The 12831-nt window shown below is 41.7% G+C and overlaps 1 protein-coding gene across 1 annotated transcript in view; it reads right to left on the bottom strand.

Moving 5' to 3' along the window:
• Positions 1 to 12403, bottom strand: part of HPCAL1 (hippocalcin like 1) — a 48297-nt gene extending 35894 nt beyond the window's left edge. The window contains exon 1 of the mRNA XM_053460812.1: positions 12096 to 12403. The gene's annotated coding sequence lies outside the window, so the exon portion shown is untranslated. The remainder of the gene's footprint in view (positions 1 to 12095) is intronic.
• Between the last annotated feature and the right edge of the window lie 428 nt (positions 12404 to 12831).

Raw genomic sequence — 12831 nt, 5'->3', positions numbered from 1 at the left:
CACGTATAAAGTTCCCAGGTCACGAGGTTAATGTAGTCTTACCGTATGCAGCACGGCGGTTAAAGTCTATATAACCCGCACGCTCGTCATGTTACATTATTACCTTGTCTCTGAATGCCAACAAATCAAATAATGAACTAGAAACGGGGAACGAGCTCAACCAGAAATAGGCAAGCCAGCATTTTAGGGACAGTCCCACAGACACACCTGCTATAGACTAATGTATGGGAGGTGGACCAAGGCCCTGGAATCATGCCAGCTACTCCACATCAGTGCCGAGAATCATTCTACAAAACTAGAACTACTACCTCTTACTTGAAAATCACGCTGCAGGCAGGAAATTCCTTTTGTTGAAAACTCTTTGGCGGCTACATAAGAGGTACATGGTTCATGGCCAACACCCTCACGTAACTAACAGGTAGAAGAGGTAGAAGAACTTCAGGAATTCCAGATAACAAGAATATGCGAGACATATAATCCGACGATGAAATTGGTTCATAGGGACATAAGTTACACTTTATTATTAAAGAACACTCCGTAGGGGCACGAACGAAAAAACAAATTTGCACAAATATACTTTTTGCACCTCTCGATTATTGGCAAATACCGCTTTATTCTGCCCATTCTTTGTTGAAGCACCTCCAGGTTGGACAGAGACCACCAATGAACTAATATAAACCCTACCAACAGCACGTCGGGCGATCAGCGATAAGCCAATTTTCCCTTTTCTCCATTTCCAAGCACGGTAGTAAATTCACTTAAAAAGGAAACCTCTAGCAATGAAAAGGTTAAGCAATTATACAAATGCTAAATTACATATCGAGCCGCCCCAGTCTTTAGCTCCTCATTGGCGGATGTCCTAGCGAACGAGCGAAGCTTCAGAAGAGATCGATGCTTATTTTAATTGCCCGGTAATGTGCCTACCCAACCACACGTGTGCTGCCGTCAATAGCGAGAGCGAGCGGCGAGGAACACAAGGTGATTTTATAGAACGAGAATCGTTGGGCGCGTGTTAAAAGAAAGGTTTACTTTATAGAACGCAGACAATCCTATAACCATGTAGACTGTAAGCTCTGCGGGGCAGGGACCTCCTATCCACATGCTTTTCTAACTACTATGCCCCTAATCATGTCTATAGACCGCATTATATAACCGCACTTAGTGTGCTTCCCCTTTTATTATACCATAAAGCTATAAATGCTTACTAAATTATCCCAGTTTCAGGTTGTTGTCAAAATCCCCCAAAATGCACTAAAAACGCTTATTCGTTTTTGTTTGATTGTACACAGGGCTTGTCACCATACTGTACATGTACCCTGAGCTGAAACCAGCGGCTATAAAGAGCAATTCTGGTATCGGACACGTGGCAATCCACCTGTTGCTATGGCAACAACTCCGCTTTCCCACCTATCAGAAGAATCATTCAGTACACCTGTGAGCATGTACCAAGAGCTGGAATATAAGACTAGGTGTTGGGACTGTTGGCAGCTACGCCAATGTGCCGGCTTTAGATCTGTAAAGAGCCGACGTGCAGCTTGCCAGCCAGCTATCCAGCTACACAGGGTTGGGAATGTACACCCGTGCATGCGCAAAACCTTAACAGAGGAAACGTCTTCCAGTCCTAGTTAACCGCATAAAGTCCTTATCAGAAAAACTGGTGGCCATGGCAATTACCTCTTCATATATCCTAGGGCCTAGAATGTGGTGCCGTAATGACACATTGCACATTCACATATTCTCCCTTACACCCAAGAACCTTGTCCTCTGTGTTCTGGTTGTGTGAGAGGTTTCACATAAACTAAATGGCATTCAAAATATAAATAAAAATACAAAATGGGAGAGTCCCAGGTTTTGAAGAGACCACAAAGCCTTCTAAAACATAAACAATCATCAAAAGCGTTTGCTTGAACAAGGGCGGAACCAGGATTTCTTGTGCCGGAAGTTTAATTTGGCAAACGACTACGGGAGTTCAGATCATCATCAAATAATGCCTCCTCAAATCAAAACATCCAACCTGGAAAACGAATCATTCCATAGACCAAATAACACAAAGAGCAGAAGAACAAGCCTCGAACAGCATAAAACTCCCATACTGCTAATAAATATATATATATATATATATATATATATATATATATATATATATATATATATATATATATATATATATATAGCATATCTCACACCTCCCAAGTGTCCTGGTTTTTGTGGGATAGTCCCGACACATGTCCCGTCAAGTAGTGGTGACCACGGCCAGTTGGGGAGATCCTTTACGTTTAAAACGTAGCCGACTAGTGTTTACAAGCGCAGACAAACAATCTTTAGGCACGCAAAGTAGAACTCGTGTCATTTAATATAACAGACACTACATGCGTTTCAGATAAAACAAAAAAAGTTTGAAGAATAAGAAAGAAAAGGAATCTGAGGCCAAGTCACAAGTAAGAAGACGTCTTTTTGTCGCCTTTTGCCAGGCATTTTAAAGAATAACACTCTTTTGAATGTTTCAACGTGGCTCTATAATGCACCATCTCTTTCTTAACAATAGAAACGGATCACAGATTCGTTAAAAATCATATTTTGGGACAAGTGGAAACAAAAGTGGGGTTAAAAAAAATGAAAGAAACTAGATTACAGGCATTAAGTTTCTGATGACATCCAGAGCCCCATAAATCTCAGTCCATTGAATGTTAAAGGATTTTGGACCCGTTTACCGTCTTAAACCCAAAAGCATTACGCAAACCAGGCAATCCAAGCCAAATCATGGCGCTTGGGCCAAGACAGAAATTTTTTTGTTCTTTACAAAATATATTTTTTTGTAAGAAAAATTCTTAATAAAGCAAGTTTCTCTTAATGGTCATATTGAGTAAAAGTCAAAAGGCCATATATTAACGGTTCCATCAGGAGCCATCAAGCCCAATGGCCCCTAGCCCACCAAGATCCGGAGTGGTGCTAAAAGCTTTCCTTTAAGGACCAGGAAATGCATTTGCTGCAGACGTTCTAAGCCGTCACACCAAGACCTCAAAATCATATCAGCGGAGGGTTTTTTGTACAACGCGAGAACAGCTAAGAAAAGAAAATAGATAATAAATAAACTCACGTAGAAGCCATCTAATTAAACATATTCACCGCGCAGCACAGCGATAATGGATCAAACGTGTAACATTTTTACGACACTGAGAAATAAATAAATGAGAGGCTTATTTGCCATCTTATTTTCGACATCACCAGCAACATACACGGGTCTGTTCAACAAGTATGGGGCGGCATTGGAAAAAAAAAAAAAAAAAAAAAAAGAGAGAAAAAAAAAAAAAAAATCACTTACATCGGGTCTGCAAAGTGCCAATAATATATTTCAAACTCAAATTACACGGCAGAGGACCACGTGACAACAAGGTCTTCTGTAACAGTGAAAAGTTTTTCCGTCCGTGCCCTCTTACCCCAGCTTCATTTAAAAAAAAGAAGAGAAACATATTCCGTTTTAACACCCGTGGCCGTTACCAAAGCACGCGCAGACGCACCAGGAGCCATCGGGATTAAAACAACCCGAGAAGAAGCCTCTTCATGAAAAAAGTGCAGTTTACTCTTGGTTTTATCCAGCATTCTAGACAAAGTATTTCTGGAATTAGATGGATTAACTCTGCTACTCACCAAAGTAACGCTTTGTAACGCTTGTGGTTTTAACATCCTTTCGGATTAGGAAAGAAAAAGTGCGATTTCTTTTGGACCCAACGAAAACATCTACTTCCAGCGGTAATAAGAGAAGGTCACCCAGGCACAGATAAATAGCCGAGCTTTCAGATAATCACGGGATACAACGAGAAAACAGCACTGCAGACACGGATCAGCAAGAACGCGGAGATCTTTTAACAATGGGATGGAGACAACCCAACGGGCGTACTTCTGCCAATTAGGACACGGGTAGCAAGGCCTGCGACACAATTGTTTTATTGATACTCTTAACACGGCCCCGGGCCCCTGTCTTTGAACTGAATCGAATTTCCCGTGTCACATATAGTTGTGTCTTCCAGGGGTGAATGAAAATGCTTCCCGTGTCTTTTATCCCAAAGCAAGCAAAATGTCAGCAGTGTGGTCTGTGCTAAAAATATTAAGGAAGCAGATATATTATATATATATATATATATATATATATATATATATATATATATAAATATAATATATCTGCTTCCTTAATATTTTTAACAGACCACGCTGCTGACATTTTGCTTGCTTTGGGATAAAAGATAATAAATATATATATATATATATATATATATATATATATATATATATATATATATATATATATATATATATATATATATATATATATATATATATACATACATACATATATACATACATACATATATACATATATACGGGTAGAACTGAAGGAGCAAGAAACGGGATTATTATACAGTCATAAATCAGCATGTGTTAGCTCATCAAAAAATAAATATTAAGCATATGTGTTGAAATACCTCAAATTCCTATTGTGTTCAAACAGGAGAGAAGTACGGTTGTTTCTGTTCACTTGAAGCACATTCCTTCTCATACTAAAGTACGATAACATGAATTCCTAAGAAAACACTTGAATTTCTTACACCAATTTGTGTGTCGTTACCATGCACTGGGTAATAGACACACACACACGGGAAAAAATATAAGTTCTGTTGGGGGTTCAAGTTTCTGTAATTCAGCAAAAAACATTGTTTGACTGACGCCTGAACTGCTTTTACATTGTAATATATAGCATACATACCTACATGCAACGTACAGAGTTCTTGTTACTCAAGATGCAGCCACAGTAATTTACATCCCCAAAGCCACATTAACTGATGCGGCACTGGCCACCGACAAATCAACCACAGGCAGGGTTCACTTCAGGCAAAGCATACGATCTGATAAACAACAAGAGCCATGATCTCTTATCCAGGGCCGCCATCAAAAATTTTAGGGTCCCTTACAGAACGGTCTGCCCCAGAGATCCCCACATCAACAGGACAAATATGGCACTGGCAGGCTGTTTGGGGACAGTTATGGCACAGGCAGGCTGTTTGGGGACAGTTATGGCACAGGCAGGCTGTATGTGCAATCTTTGCCCTCCAAATTATAATAAATGTTTTCCATAAAGCACTCTACCTGCACCTTCCTCCACCCCACCTTGCTGCTGCTCACTTCCGCAGGATCCGGTACCAGCATGACTTCATCTAGTGTCCAGCATCGCATCCGTATTGGTGGATTCTTTGCATCAGCGCAGCTTTTTAAAGAATAAAAACGGAGGGAAACCTCGTCTCCCCAAGGCCTGAGTAGGCCCCCCAGGACAATGGGCCCCTTACACTTGTAAAGAGTGTAGCCCCCTGATGGCGGCCCTGCTCTTATCCATCTATATTATCCATTATACATAAAACACGTTTGTAGTTGTGTGTAGTTATTTGCCTCATGTCTGATTTTCAGTATTATTTCATATTTATAAGTAAAGCGATCGTAGTGTGAACACCTAATTTTAATACCTTGTCAATTTATGTAACACCCAATGCCACGGTGAGGAAACGCAACCACCGCTTAGACTGATTAAGGGAATCAAACGTGTCATATTGTACATATTGATCGCGCAGCAAGACCAAGTTGTGTTTCGGCTGATGGACAGAGGACATGAGATTTTAAAACGTACAAGATACCATGACCTTGCCGCTATTTTTCTTGCGTGCTGGTTTGAGGGTCTTAATGTGGAATCCAGTGCTTGCTTTGTACCAGATACCCATATTTCCCCAAAAAGCTCTAAAGAACTTTGCTCCAGAACTTTGAGGCGCATCCAGGTACTTTCTGGCATTCACGTCTTATCTTGGACAGTGGTTTCTACCTTGTAAGTCTGCCATGAATCCATTTTTATTGCCCAGTGTCATTCTGAGCACAGAGGAGGCAGGAGAGGCCTGTAGTTCCTTCGATGTTGTTCTAGGGGTTTTTAAAAACTTCCTTAATTTACACTTTAAATCATTCAGCAATGACCAAAAATGGTTTGGTGGAGCCCTAGAAGCAGACATGCAGCAACAATTGCAAGAAATGTTACCATCTTATTACATAAAGGTTACTTGTGAAGAGGAGACCTCAATACCCACCGTCCACAAAAGAGAAGCATGCTGGATATATACACCCTGGTGTATAATAGAACAGAATCACATGCTTATCTGTGCAAAGATCTATACACACAGGGATAAGACGGGATTAAATGGTTAAAAAAAAAAAAATCCAGAACACAGGAAACTATGCTTACATTAATTGCACATAATTATAAAATGTATCAATATGTAATAAGATCATTTATTGATATTGCAAGGAGATACGATGTTTTTGTTATGTTAACAATTTGGTAAAATTCTCTTACCATCTATTTTGATTGACACTACGAATGACTTGTTGGAAATCTAATGTCACCTAATATTAGTTGGGCTCAATTGAGTAGAACCTTTGCTTATTCCATTGATAATATCGTTTTGACCTACCTACAAGGTATTTAGGGGACAATTCCTGTAGGATACTGTAGAAGTCTGCGGTTTCTGGGCTACCCAACGAGAGTGGACCAATGTGACATGTTTCCAGAGAATCCAACGAGAATGGACCAAGCAAAGGCACATCATCATCATCATCATCATCATCATCATCATCATCATCAGGAGCCTTTTAATGATTGGGCCCCTGATGAAACCTTTTAGGAGGTGAAACGGGTGCCAGGCATGAGCTAGAAAACTTTAAAGCAACAAAGCTTGAAGGGTGAGGTGGCAGCCTGAACACGTCTGGTTCTAATTGGAAAGCTCACTATTATATTAAACCTATCTGGCGTGGAAAGGGATAGTTACGTATCAGCAACACCTGCATTTGACATCCGTTTAAAAACAGAAGTCAGAACATTATCAAAAGCTAGCATGCGATAGTGAATGTAAATAAAGAACACTGGACAATCTTCTACCGGCATACGGCAAAGATAATACGGCTATATTTAATCAAGTGTGCTTTTCCATGAAGAACGTAGTTAACGCTCCAGCGAGGAGCATTCTGAAAAAAACTCACACACACACGTGCTCTTTCAGCCACCACCCCTGGGCAAAACATGGATAATCATCGCAGTACAGGGCATCACACAAGAAGTTTCTGGCAGTTTGAATACTTTTTTGAGCTCTTCATTGAAGGCGTATAACCACATCGGTCTACGCACTTAGAAGAACGGGTTGTAGTTTATCCAAGTAACGCGTTTTCTTCATGAAGAAGGACAGTAGAATAGTCAGGTTTCCCTCATCTTTTGACTCAAGTCACAAAGTAAGTGTTGGACCATTGGATGGGGTAAATGGGGTTGGTGTTGGAACCATAACAGCTGAAACAGAATGCAGTGCTTGCAACCATCTAGAACAGGGGTATCCAACCAGCGGCCCTCCAGCTGCTGCAGGACTACATCTCCCATAATGCTCTTTCAGCCAAGGACCTGGCAGAGGAGTATGGGAGATGTAGTCCTGCAGCAGCTGGAGAGCCACAGGTTGGACAGCCCTGATCTAGAATATCAAGGGCACATCAAGTGGAAACGCAGCACACATCAACAGGAAATAACAAAGAAATGTACCTCTAGACTGTACTTATATATATTTATTATACAAAACAACAATAAAGTATGAAACCCCCCAAAAATGCCACTGCAGGTAGAAACTACCGCAAAAAAAAAGCATTTCAGAGAAACCCATAAAAGTGAGACAAAACTGAAAAATGCAAAACAAATAATAATAATAATAAAAAAAAACACCTGATGCTGAATACGTATGAGCTTCTCAATATTTCCAGCCAATCCTAAGACTTCAAAGCACAGTGAAGGCCCAGAAGAGAAAAACGGCGAACTTCCTTGTGTACCATAAAAACCATTCACGTTTACATACAGAAGCATTTTATTTCTTGTGGTCTGGTTGAGTACGAAAGAAAAAAGAAAAGTGAATAGAATCATGTTTTCTTTCATGTATGTTACCGGACTAGACTATTCTGGGGTTCAGCGAACCTGCACAATATGCACTTCAAGCTATAAAGAACTTTAGCCATAGGATTCTTCCTGAACCAGGTGGCTGCGGATTCTCCCCGGAGAGATCACGCAAGGTAATTCAAAGTCATTGCAGATTAATCATACAGTAGACTTATTAGCGCACTGCCTGCCTGCATGCGCACAATGCACTGCTTACATGGAAACCAGGTGGGCTACAGAAGCAGCACTGGGGTCCATTCACTAAAGAGAAGGTTTCAGCTCCTTGACTTCACTATACATTATGAAGATCCAACACCAGTCATCTTCTGCTTCAGGAAGAGCTTGTCTGGCCCTGTATAATGTATACTTAAATCATCGAGGTTCCTCCAGTATGCAGGCCAACTCAGCCCTACATGCTGGAGAAACCTTCATGTGATGGTCCTTCATAATGGAAAGTGAAGCGAGAGCAAAAGCCACAAGTCTCCCACAAACCCTCCTTCCAACGTCCCCTTTAGTAAATAGACGGCATTGCGTTGGGCAAAAGTGACAGGGCAGCTACCAAAAACGCTCTAGATAATCCGCCAAAATAACCGGTTAGAATAGCTGGGAAAAGCGACCTTCATGCCTTACATGCTCTATATATGTATATTGAATTTTTACCCAAGACCCCATTTTCAATATTTTTAAGATCAGGGGAAAAATGGTAAGAAGTGCTACAATGGCACTACGGTCCCAAAGAAGGAATCCCTCAAAATATTGTAGTTTGTGGTTCTTAAGCTTACCCCAACCGTCCCTAATGATGGCAACATCACGTAAGCCTGCAGGGCCCTTATACCTTAAACTGCACACGATCTTCTCGGTCGCCACGCAGAGTTTAGTCAATAACACAAACCGAGGTAAAATCTATTATTTACAGTTTTCTATGAAAACACACCGTTTGTTCCTTTCAGACAATACAAGCGATGTCGGAGCAGAAATATTCCTTTTGTGTTCTGGAGGTCAACATAATAACCTCTCGTTTGGCCGCCGCTTACTTGAATTACCTATCCTGCAGGTAAACATTTTTTTCAAATACAGAATCTGACGGCCATCAGACCCCCCCCCAGCTTCTGATACTAGAGTATTATTATTTATTCATATATATATGGCGTTATCATATTCCGTAGCGCTGTACAACGGCTACAACACAACAAGTAGCGCATAACATAATCGGGGTTTACAGAAACAAAACGGAAGGAGGGCTTGGCTTACAGTTCTATGCAGCCGCCAAGAAAGTATCGTTTATGAACATTTACAGCACTCGTCATGCTACAAATTCCCTCCAGAACGCTTCTCAATAGTAATCTGGTGAAATGCTTGAAATAGCTGACGATATCTTTCTATGATGTCATCACAGCCCAGTTTCAATGGCGGGATCCGCTTTTCTGCACAATCTGGGAAGTGTTTAACTTTCAATCCCAAATTCCGATAAATCTGAGATTACTCATTAGCACGTCTTTGAAGAACAGAACTTGTTACCTTTGGCCCGCGTTACCCGCCCGTAACAACACCCTTCGCCGCGCGGCATTCCCACCACGCGTGCGTTTCACATAGCGAGTCATTAAAGGAAAGTCGCACCGCGTTAATATTTTCTGCACGGAATCTGACAAACGCACAACACTTAACGGAAATCTGACATTAAATTCCTTCCACTGGCAGAGCTTTCCCAAAAACTCTCTTCGGTTCTTTTATTTCTATTTATTTTAAATATCACGTGACGCTGCTCAGCACAAAGCATTCCATACATTCGATAAGGGAGAGAACAGATAACGCCTTTTCAGATTAGACGCCTGCGCTTTTGAAACATTATGGAGGACGCGTAAAGATGTCTATTAAAAGGGACAGTTTAATGTCACCGACCGCCTCGCTAAAACACATTAATATGCATTCTCCAGGAAAATAATTATAGCAATCAGCTGAGCTAGAAGCTATTTTTCCCCGATGGTTTAAGCAGCGTATCAGTTGCAGGTAAGCATTGTCATTGGAATCAATGGGAGCACTTTCTGCGCATGCTCACACGGTCCGAACGGCGCTCCTGAGCCAGGCTATAGCTGACCGGCGGTAATTATATCACATGCATTGAGATGTATTTGGCTGAACACACCTGCACACAGAAAATGGCTGGGAAATGATTACTATTACTTATTGTTTTATATAGCGCCATCAAATTCCATAGCGCTGTACAATGGGTAGACAGGACACAACAAGTAGTATGTAACATAACAAATTGACTAACAGAGACAACATGATGAGGGCCCTGCTCAAAGAGCTTACAATCTAGAGGGAAAGGGGGCAAACGCATATGCGTGGGGGGCTCTATTTAAGTGCTCCGAGAATCAATGTGATCCTCGACAGGACGCTTATGCATCGAAAGTCAAACATTAATGAACCCGATCGTCGCAAATCACTTTCTGAGCACCTCCGAGGGGGTAAAGGTTAAACCGGAGGTTTAAATGGAAACCAGAGGAGGAAGTCGGTGCGTCTGCTGATCACAGAATATCATCCATGAGATTGATCAACTTCCTCGCGTACAAAACCGGCAGTAAGAAACAGCGTGGATTTTAATGCCTCCTACAATCACAGAGGGGCGATGATCACATTTATAGCGAAAGAGGTGAAGCGGGCTCAGCGATCTGCCACGGCCGGCAATTACAGGCGGTCACAGAATATTTAACCCTTTTATGTAAAAGAAAGCCACGTCCCCGCTACGCAAAAATACCTCTTTTAGGTCATTTGATGCTCAGGTGACTCAGGAAACACAATATTACTTTAACCCCTTAATGACAAAGCCCGTACATGTACGGGCTCAAAATGCATTGTTTTCAATGGGTTTAGGGACCGCCCATTGTCCTTAAGGGGTTAAAAACACAGAAAGCCCAGAAAAACATGCGGAGTTGAACTAAGAAACATAGAATTTGACAGCCGTCTAGGCGGCCCCTTTTTCCTGCTGTAAAGACTCAAACATGAATCAGTCATTGGTCTCCTCTTAGTCAGGAGCCACATGCAATTCCCACACTGTATTATCCTCTACTACTGCTGTGGGGAGGATGTTCCACTTATCTACTATTCCGTCAGTAAAGTAAAACCTCACATTACATCTAAACCGCTGACCCTCTAGTGTTAGATTCTGATCTCTTGTTCTAACGTTTCGTCTCCTTTGAAATAAACTTCCCTCCTGTACTTGGTGAAACCCCTTTCAGTGTTTAATAAATGTTTCCATCGCATCTCCTCTCCCGGAGGCTGAACGTACGGAGATCTCTCAGCCTCCGCCGATCATCTTTATCCTTTAGATTAAAGTAGATTTTGTGAAATTAAATAGTCCACTAACTGTCTCAAACACGCAGCTCAATGGTAAATACATTCGGAGTGATGACGATACTCAAACAATTTAGAACATCGCCAAAAATCTAAAAGTCCTAGACGGCCAGCAAACACTCTATCTACAGACGAGCCAACACCTGCCAGCTTCCCTGCCGCAGGAGAAAAGTGCCAGATGCCACACATAAGTATACAATACATTTATACACATAATACATACATATATATAAAGCTATATACACACACATCATATATATATATATATATATATATATATATATATATATATATATATATATATATATATATATATATATATAATAAACTATATACACACACATACAATACCTTTAGACACACATAATAAACTAAACTATATAGACACACATACATTATACATTTATACACATGCATATAATAAACTATATACACACATATACAATAAACTATATAGACACACATATAATACATGTATACACACACACATATATATACATTATATATATATATATATATATATATATATATATATGGTATATACACACACAGAGTATCACAGCCAGGTGATTCTATTAACCCTTAAAGCAGAGGCATACGAGTTACACAGAACCCACTTCCACAGCACAAGACGAAACGGGGACACTCACCCCACCGAGACAATGCCACCACGGCCCCTACCCTTAACCCCTTAAGCGCCAGGCTGCAGTAAATGCCATGAAGGTTGATACCTGAAGTTACTCACCTGGATGCCTTATGCAAGTGAGCTTTCTCTTCTCCTTCTTGGGGGTTTCGATCCACTGACAGCCCCCGATCGACTGCCCTTCTCATCCACACCGTCAGTAGAAGGGGGGAAATGGGGTGAGATGGGGGAGTCCAAAGACCAAAAGCGCTCAAATAAAGGAATAAGTAAGATTGGAGGAAAGTTTGCAGGGATGGCCGGAGGAGGAGAGCTCAGCTCCCCCGCTTGCTGCACTCAGGCACTGAGCGGCTGTCACTCACCATAGTTTGTAAAGGCGGCGGCAGCAGCCGGTGGGGGCACTTTGCATAGCGAGGAGGAGATAAGGCGGACAGCCGACCAACAGCGCCTTCAGCGCTATGTATTATTACCGAAGGGGCGGCCGACATCCTGCGCGGGGGGGGAGCATGGCATCCAACAACATTCCCCTCTCTACATGGAAGGCAGAGGATAAGAAGGGCATTTCATACATTTCAATTAGAGCTAAATATTATTTGTACACATATCTAGCAGGAGATATTCTACGTTTATGTAATAGTTTCTTTATGTTTGCCCCGTCCCCCCCTTGAGTAATCGCAGTTGGTATCGCCCAGTGGCTTCCCTCAGTATAGAGTCCTGTGTCAGGAAGCGCTACAGGGTGGAGCGGGGACGGAGCGGGGACGGAGCGGGGACGGAGCGGGGACGGAGCGGGGACGGAGCGGGGACGGAGCGGGGACGGAGCGGGGACGGAGCGGGGACGGAG

Source organism: Spea bombifrons, chromosome 3 (genome assembly GCF_027358695.1).
Source record: "Spea bombifrons isolate aSpeBom1 chromosome 3, aSpeBom1.2.pri, whole genome shotgun sequence".
Classification (NCBI taxonomy): domain Eukaryota; kingdom Metazoa; phylum Chordata; class Amphibia; order Anura; family Pelobatidae; genus Spea; species Spea bombifrons.
Note: the sequence above shows the minus strand (reverse complement) of the source record. Positions and strands in the feature narration are given on the sequence as shown.